The sequence below is a fragment of the Oryzias melastigma genome, linkage group LG17, assembly GCF_002922805.2.
Source record: "Oryzias melastigma strain HK-1 linkage group LG17, ASM292280v2, whole genome shotgun sequence".
Classification (NCBI taxonomy): Eukaryota; Metazoa; Chordata; class Actinopteri; order Beloniformes; family Adrianichthyidae; genus Oryzias; species Oryzias melastigma.
This window is the reverse complement of record NC_050528.1, coordinates 18,416,300-18,424,463: the sequence shown is the minus strand read 5'-3', so window position 1 is coordinate 18,424,463 and position 8,164 is coordinate 18,416,300. Positions and strand designations below refer to the sequence as shown.

Below are 8,164 nucleotides of genomic sequence, written 5' to 3'. Positions count from 1 at the left end.
CCAGAAAATGCTTTTGCTCAGGTTGATTATTTCAAAGTAGCTTTTGTGTTTGATGATATTTAAGAAAATCATGGAAATTAAAGTTGACAAAACTCTGCTCGTTGGTGTAAATTAAATATGTGCACAAACAAGTAAATAAGTATTAATGGTAAAATCCATTCACGTTTTAGTTTGTTGTTTTTCCACATAAAAGATCAACACACTGTACAGTCACAGGGTTTTGCAAAATTCAGAACATTGGACACTTGCCTCAATCAAATTAGTATTTTCCAATCTCAGTATAACCGATTTATTTCATTTTGAAAAAAAATTATAAGTCAATTTGATTACTAACTTTGCCTCCGATTGATCGATTTTGTTGGATTGTAGGAATATGAGTCGATGAATCGTTATAGTTTTGATGCATTTTTCTGTGGAGATCTCCTGCCAGCAGCTATGATTAGACACTATATTAGAGAAACCTCGGGGACTGCAAGGTGCTTATCTTCTGGAAGAGGGGGGACCAGTCACTTTACAACAGCAGGATATACCTCAGCAGCAGCATCTTATGCGCAAGTCAGCGATCCAGGGAGCAGATAGAGGTATACTGGGGGGTGGATGCAAGGTAGTAATGGGGGGTAATAGGGGGTGATGGGGATGCGGTTGCTATTGGAGATCTCGGCTGCATCACGTCATGTGTTGGGGGGTGGGGGGAGCTTCAGTGAAAGAAGAGGAGGAGAGAAAGAGAGAGAGAGAGAGAGAGAGAGAGAAGGGGGAGGGAGTGGAGTATCAATGACATCAAGCAGCAGCAGCAGCATCTGAGGCCGCCCGACGAAGCGATGCGCGCTCCCCACAAAAAGGGCTGAGGAGCAGCCGTGACCCGCTCCCGGGAGGTCGGTCGGTCGGTCAGTCAGTCAGTCGTCAGGCGGGAAGATGCAGCCCTCATAGAGACAGGGGCGCTGGATTACACTCACCCCCTGCGCCTGTTCGGGAGGCTTCCCTGCTGCAAGTACATGAACCGAGCAAACCGGAGAGACGACGGAGCACTTTCTACCCAGGTACGTCTCTGTCTGTCTGTGGTGTACCCCACCCTGCAACGGCTGCAGAAAACCCCTCCTAACCGCGTCTATCCGGGCTCCCCGCGCGCCTCCCTCTGTCACCCCCTGGACTTTGTTTGAAATGTTTGGATGAAGTGCACAGCAGAGCGCGTTGGTCGCGCAAATCCGGCTGGATGGTGACAGTGTTGCACCCCCCTCTTCCTCCTCCTCCTCTTCCTCCTCCTCTTCTTCTTCCATCTCCTCTTCCTCCTCATCCTCTCTGGCTGGCCAGCGCGAGAACCCCGCGCGCGCTGCCAAAGCCTTTGTTCCTCACGCTCATTTAAAGTGGCTTTTCCTGATGGCCCTTCAGGTGCAAACGAGCCATCTTTTAAATGCAAAATACTTGAAAAAAAGATCAGGTGTCTCATGCACTCGTTTATCACAAATAAATAAATACATGTCATCTCTGAAGAACGATGATAATGACATTATTATGACACCTCCAGGACATAGACAGGTTCTGCAATAGCAGAGAGACTGCTGAAGGCACCAGGTGGTAATGTGGCTGGACTGAAGACCAGACAATAGAGAGGCTGCTGCATCTGCTGCTCCTGGATTACTTCAAATAAGCCCATCTGCACACACGGGCAGAGCTATTAGACCTCTCATGTGTTCATAATTACACTCAGAAGAATTTGCTTTCAACACGGCCGCTCAGGCATACAGGGAGAGTCATTAATGACACATCCAGTCGCACATTTTCCTGCTTGTTTTGGGGCTTAAAGGTGTGTGTGTGGCTTCTGTAAAGAGGAACTGTCATGCTGAAGGTTTTTCTTCCTCCTAAACAGATGGAGCACTTTCCCCGAGGCCCTACGCGTTTGCTGGTTATTGTTCCAGACCATTTCTGCATCCCCGACTGTTTTAATCGGTCGTTTTTACGCTCGGATTGTAAGACACCGGTTTTTGTTTTCATTCTGGAATGAATTCTGACTGTCGTTTACATTATTTGGATGCAGAAAAGCTCAAAAGAAGAGAATTCATGGAGACGACGATAGAAGTCAGGGCTCACTCTTTAAATAGCATTTCACAGGGTTCAACCACAGGCCTCAGCGGTTTTGTCCAAACAGATAGCAGTGCAGAATCCGTGAAGACTTAAACATGTACCCAGCGGAGCAGCTTTCATGTCAAAGGCTTCATTGAAGTGCTATTCCCCGACTCTCCCGGCACCATTTCCCCGGCTGCACGTTCTTCCTTTGTGCTGCATGTTCCTCCCATCCATCCCTGAATTTTTGTCAGGATCTTTTGGACAACGGCCATTAGCTTTGCCTTGCACCAGTCAGCTGGCAGGAAGGAGCACATCAAAGCGTGCAACTTTGATGCTGTGAGCACCTGTACGACAAGAAGACAGACACTTTGTTGTTGTCTTGCCATTGATATTAATTGACATTTCCAAAGCCTTCCAAAGGGGGGGGGGGGCTTTGGCTGCTCTGCCTCTCGTCTCGGTTATTCAGAGGTTGTTGAAAATGATTCAGCGTGCAGAATGAAGCCGCTTGGATGACATGAAAATACTACAATGAGCAATATCACGGCGTGCTGTTAGGTTTTGATTTGACTGCCTTTAATGGGAAAACAGTCATAGCATGTGAGCTACTTTGGAGTCATTTGACTTTCCTGGAGCGAAAATATCCGATGCTTTTCATCTTTAGTGTTTATGTGAGAAAGAAAAGGCAAAAATGAACAAGAATTCTAAAGAAAGTTGCTATGGGATTTTTTTTAAGATGTTTTTTGTTTAGTTTTTTCCTTAAGCTAAATTATCTGTTTGACTGTACTCCTAATGAATATCATCACTCGTGGTTTCAGATTAAACTAATTCTGAAAACCAAAGAAGGGATTTCATGTAAACTAAAGGGATAAACATAATTCAAAGTATTGTGAGCAGTGGCGGACCTAGAACTTTCTACATGGGGGGCACGAAGGGGGCTGATGTCTTCGGAAGGGCAGCCAATGAGAACAGCAGAATAAACAGATTTCAGACAATATTTGTGTTTGTAACACTACATAAAGAAGATGTTAATAATAATTTCTTAAGATTTGTCAAAAATGATGCTTTATTGCACGTGTCAAAGTAAAGGCCCGGGGGCCGGATCCGGTCCATGGAATAATTATGTCCGGCCCTGCAGATCATTTTTATCTTGGCATTATGGAGGCTGAGGTATCAGTTAGAATGACTTCCTAACATAACAGAAGAAAACAGAGTAAAACAGGCAGACAACAAAAACATTGACAAAACCCACACCTGAACCTCTATCCACCCAGACAGGCAAGGGAACAATATCCCACAATTCCTTGCGCTGCCAGATCTGACAGCAGGCCAAATATGTTTGCAATCATCACTACAAAGCTAACTACAAATCCCACCATACAGTGCGGCAGCTCGCTCGCCGAACACAAGTAGCGTCTTCCTATATGATATATAGTTTTGACAGGATATATTTTATGGAGAGCAAAATCTTCTTCACCATTTGATTGACAACAGCTTAAGTGTGATGTTTAAACGTTCATTTCAATATTTTTCCTCTGTTTACAAACTGTAGCATAGAAAATCACCATTTTTTTACTTACTTTTACTCATTAATAATTTCTGTGCGCTGCTCCTTCTGAAGAATCACGTCAATAACATGTTTGTAGAAGTCTTCTTTTTCTTTCTTCAGTTTTAAAAGTCTCCCAGTCTCAATAAAGATCACTGCCAGTGACGTGTCTCCACAAATTCCTGAGTTTAGACACGTAATCCTCCATTTGCAAAATGAGGCTAAACAAAAATAACTTTTTAACACCTTTTGCGTCGTCGGTGAGGTCTAAACACAAAATCTTTAAATAGTGTATTTTTTTAGTTGTTAACGTGATCAACGTAATTTCAGCTTTTCTCCTTCAGAATCTGCTGTAATTACATTGATCGCGTTAACAATTAAAAAGTTACAGTCAATGAAAGAACATAAACACTGGAGCTCCAGTGTTGAAGGGTTAAAGGCTGCACTAGACTTTATTATTCTGCAGGAGCTATCCAGCCGTACAGTTTTGACCCAGATGTCCGTTGGGATGAGGAAAACAAAGACCTACCTGGATGTATTTGTCTGGAAGTAGATGTATCAGAATAGAGCGGGGAGCTTGTGGCTCCTCAATAGTGCTGGGGAATTTGACGATACCTATCGTGTGGGCGATATGTGTCTATCGTGCCATTTATCTTCTATCGTTTTTATTTGTTTATTTATTTTTTTATTTCTGAACTTTTGCGCAAAAACTTGTTTTTCTGCTAAGAAGCTTGATACTATTGTGTGCATTTTTTAGAGAATAACTGAAAATATACTTATACTAATAATCAATATCATGGTATAATTTTTTTTCCATATCGCCCAGCACTAGTAGCACCTACAGGTATGTTGTTTTTTTTAAATTGCAATTTTTTGGTGACTAAAATAGTCAGAAATTCTATTTTAGGCTTAATTTTCTTTATTTATGTCCTTAATTACGATAGAAATGCTAAAAAAAAAAAAAACATGTAAAAAACAAAACACAATTTTCATCAAACCCATAAAAGTTCAGCCTTTCATCTAACAATAGATGCTTTTAGATGATAATCCAACCCATAAGATGGAGTGGATCGTGGGAGAGCAATATTAAAATGTCTAATATGGTGATATTATGTAAACATGCTAATGCTTTGGTAGAAATGGAAAGTCATTTGTAATTCTAAGTATTTAACAAAGGCCTTATTAATTATTTCTTCAGGATCATAAAGGGCTCGTCTTCCCCTGCAGTTTTGTGATTGTATTTTTGTGGATTTCCTCCTCAGAGTCATCTGTTTGATTAACTGTATGCAGATTCAAACCCAGATAAACACCTGTTCTACATCTTCTGTATCTGGGGAGAAAGCTGTTCTGTTGCCCGCTCATGCAAATATCTACCTGAGTCCATAATTATCTTGTCTTTTCAGCCACGAGTCTTCCAATGCATGTTCATGTGTCTGCGTGTGCATGTCTGAGGGATGGGTTGTGACTCGGATGATGCCCTTCTCCTGATGAATCAGAGATTTTGATGTGTCAGCGGGGATGAATAATGCACGCTGCCTTACCTCTCCTCCTCCTCCTCTCCTCTCCACCTCTTGTCTTCAGCCATTCACCTCTCCTCTCATCATTACTGAGGACCATTCTCTCTGCCCCTCCCCTTCCTGCTGTCCTCATTTACGCCAACGAGAGGCTGCCTTCTCGCCGTCCTCTGGTCAACCCTGCTCTCAACTTTTGCTCAATCCCAATCCAATCCAAAAAGTGAAATCCTGCAAACGAGACCCCCTTTTCAGAGCTTTCCCTTACTGGACTGAAAATGGCAAAACGTTGATGCAGGCACTTCATTATCCAATCACGGCTGAAAGCAGCGCGGCTATTGGCACAGTCTGACAGTTGCATCCCTGAGTGACAAGAGTCATTAGGTGGGTAGGACTGACTGACAAGATGGCTGATGAAGCAGGAGACGGTCTGAGTAATCAGAATGTGGAAAACGAGGGGGGAGCACGGCTTTGAAGTGGGCAGTTAGCCTTCAATTAAAGTTCAAATGCTGGAGTAGCCTCTGCTGCTTGTTGGAAAACACTCAGGTCTGTCTTCGCTTTCAGGGGGAGGAAACAGTCCTCGATGGTTCAAAGTTTTTCAGAATATCAAAAGAAAGTGTCTAAATTTGATGCAGTAAAAGCATTTAAATGTTTATTTATGAGGCTGGATTTGTCTCGATGTTTTTGACCTTTTTTTTTTGGAATTTTTATTAATTTGTTTATTTTTAAAAATCGACCTAGACATCTTTATTCCTAATCAAGGAATTATAAAAACATCTACTACTTTTGGAGTAAATACTCAATTTTTAAAATGTTTTTAGTCTTTTTTCTATTATGAAAAGTCATTTTTAGTTTGTTGGATCTTAAATGTGACTAAGAATGTGCCAAAAATATTGCATTTTATCACTAAAAAAGAAAATGAACCTAAACATACTTGTTACAAATCCAGGAATTATAAAACAACATATTTTCTACAGACTAAATCCTCAACTTTTTATTTTTTATAACTTTTTTCTTCTTCGAAAAGTCATTTTGACTTTTTTGGATCTTAAATGTGACCAAGAATGGCCATCATCTGTCAGAGCAGACATGTTGTTTTCATCATTCATAGAAAATCAACCTAAACGTCCATATTCAAAGTCCAGGAATTGTACAAACGCATATTTTCCACAGAGTAAACCTTCAAATTTTTCTTTTTTTGACCTTTTTCTATTTTGAAAAGTCATTTTGAGTTTTTCGGATTTTAAATGTGACTAAGAATAGCTTCCATCTGTCAGAGTAGACATGTTTATTTGTTGTTTTCTCCATTAAATATAGAAAATCAACCCAGACATGATTTTTCAAAATAAAAGATTTACAAAAACATCTATTTTCAAAGAAGTAAATCCTCAACTTTTTATGTTTTTAGGTGACCTTGTCTATTTTAAAAAGTAATTGTGAGTCTGTTGGATCTTAAATGTGACTGAGAAAGGCCAGCATCTGTCAACACCTATTTTCCACGGAGTAAATCTTCAGCTTTTTAAGTTTTAGACCTCTTTTCCTGTTTTGAAAAATCATTTTGAGTTTGCTAGATTTCAAATATGACTTAGAATGACCACATCTGGCTGAGTGTACCACTTTATTTGTTGTTTTTTTCATTAATAATAGAAAATCAACCTATTTTCATAAGTAAATCTTCAACTTTTTATTTATTTGACCTTTTTTCCATTTTAAACAGTCATTTTGAGTTTTTTGTACCTTAAATATGTATAAGAATGGCCAGCATCTGTCAGAGTAGACATGTTTTCATCATTAAAAATAGAAAATCAACCCAGATATCCTCATTCAAAATAAAAGAGTTATAAAAACATACATTTTTAATTGAGTAAATCCTCAACTTTTTATGTTTTTAGACCTTTTTTTCTATTTTGAACAAACATTTTGAATTTTTTTGGATCTTAAATGTGTCTACAAATGCCAAGGATCTGTCAAAGTAGACATATTTATTTGTTGTTTTCACCATTAAAAATAGAAAATCAACCCAGACATGCTCACTCAAAATAAAGGAGTTATAAAAAAAACAATTTTCCACGGAGTAAATCCTCTACTTTTTATTTTTTAGACCTCTTTTTCTATTTGAACAGTGGTCTTAAATGTGACTTAGAACGGCCACATCTCCAGCGTCTGTCAGAGTAGACATGTTTATCCGTTGTTTTCATTGTTAAACCGAGAACTCCCCGGATTACACAGCAGACCTCCGGGGCTCATGGGAACAAGTGCAAGTGAAATCTCTGCCCTTGTTTGCTTTCTCGCCTGTGGAAAACATTTAAAAGATTTCCTTTTTTTCCTATAGCTACAGAGAAAAGTAAAAAAAAAGAAATTAAGCTAGAATGAAGAATGACAGTAAAAAGCAGCATCTTAAGTTGAGATTGAGTCTTAATCACTTGGAGTAAATGGATGATCTTAGAGTTTTCTACATGCTAAACATTTTTCAGTTAGATATGAAATGGAATCCCTCCTCAGGATTAAAATCTAACTCGGCTTGGCCTGCAGAGGTTACATAACCTGTTTTTGTCTCAAACCATCTGACAGGTGGCACACAGATTTTTTTCATGTAATTCATATTTTCCACAAAAAAAGACAATCTACATATTTTTTTCAGAAAAGACGGCTGCAAGATTATATAAGACCAGCGTGTGCACGTCTGTTTGTTTCACCCACACATGTTTAAATTCCACCCAGTAATCAATTGTTGCCTCAGAATCCACAGAAATGATGGATTTTTTGTGAAAAAATCCCTTCCTCGTCTAGAATAGTTTAAATGTAGCTCCATGTTCTTGCCTGATTTATTATGTGCGAGTCTATAAATATGCAAAGGAGAACTGTCTCTATCTCCACAGCTCACCTGACTGCAGCTGCTCAGCCTTGAACCTGCTCGGGAACTTTCCACTCCTGGGCTTGTTATTGAGCGCTAATAGTGTTTTGCTAATGTCAGATATAGCGCCTGATTTGATAAGCCGCACACCGCAGGCTGACAGGATCACTGCCCTGCTGCTGGCTGGGGTTTTTT

General features: G+C 39.9%; 1 protein-coding gene across 1 annotated transcript in view; it reads left to right on the top strand.

Moving 5' to 3' along the window:
- Positions 1–695: 695 nt before the first annotated feature.
- Positions 696–8,164, top strand: part of LOC112147800 (receptor-type tyrosine-protein phosphatase S) — a gene marked incomplete in the record, with an annotated part of 91,502 nt that continues 84,033 nt past the window's right edge. Inside the window, 1 exon segment of the mRNA XM_036216205.1 lies at positions 696–1,037.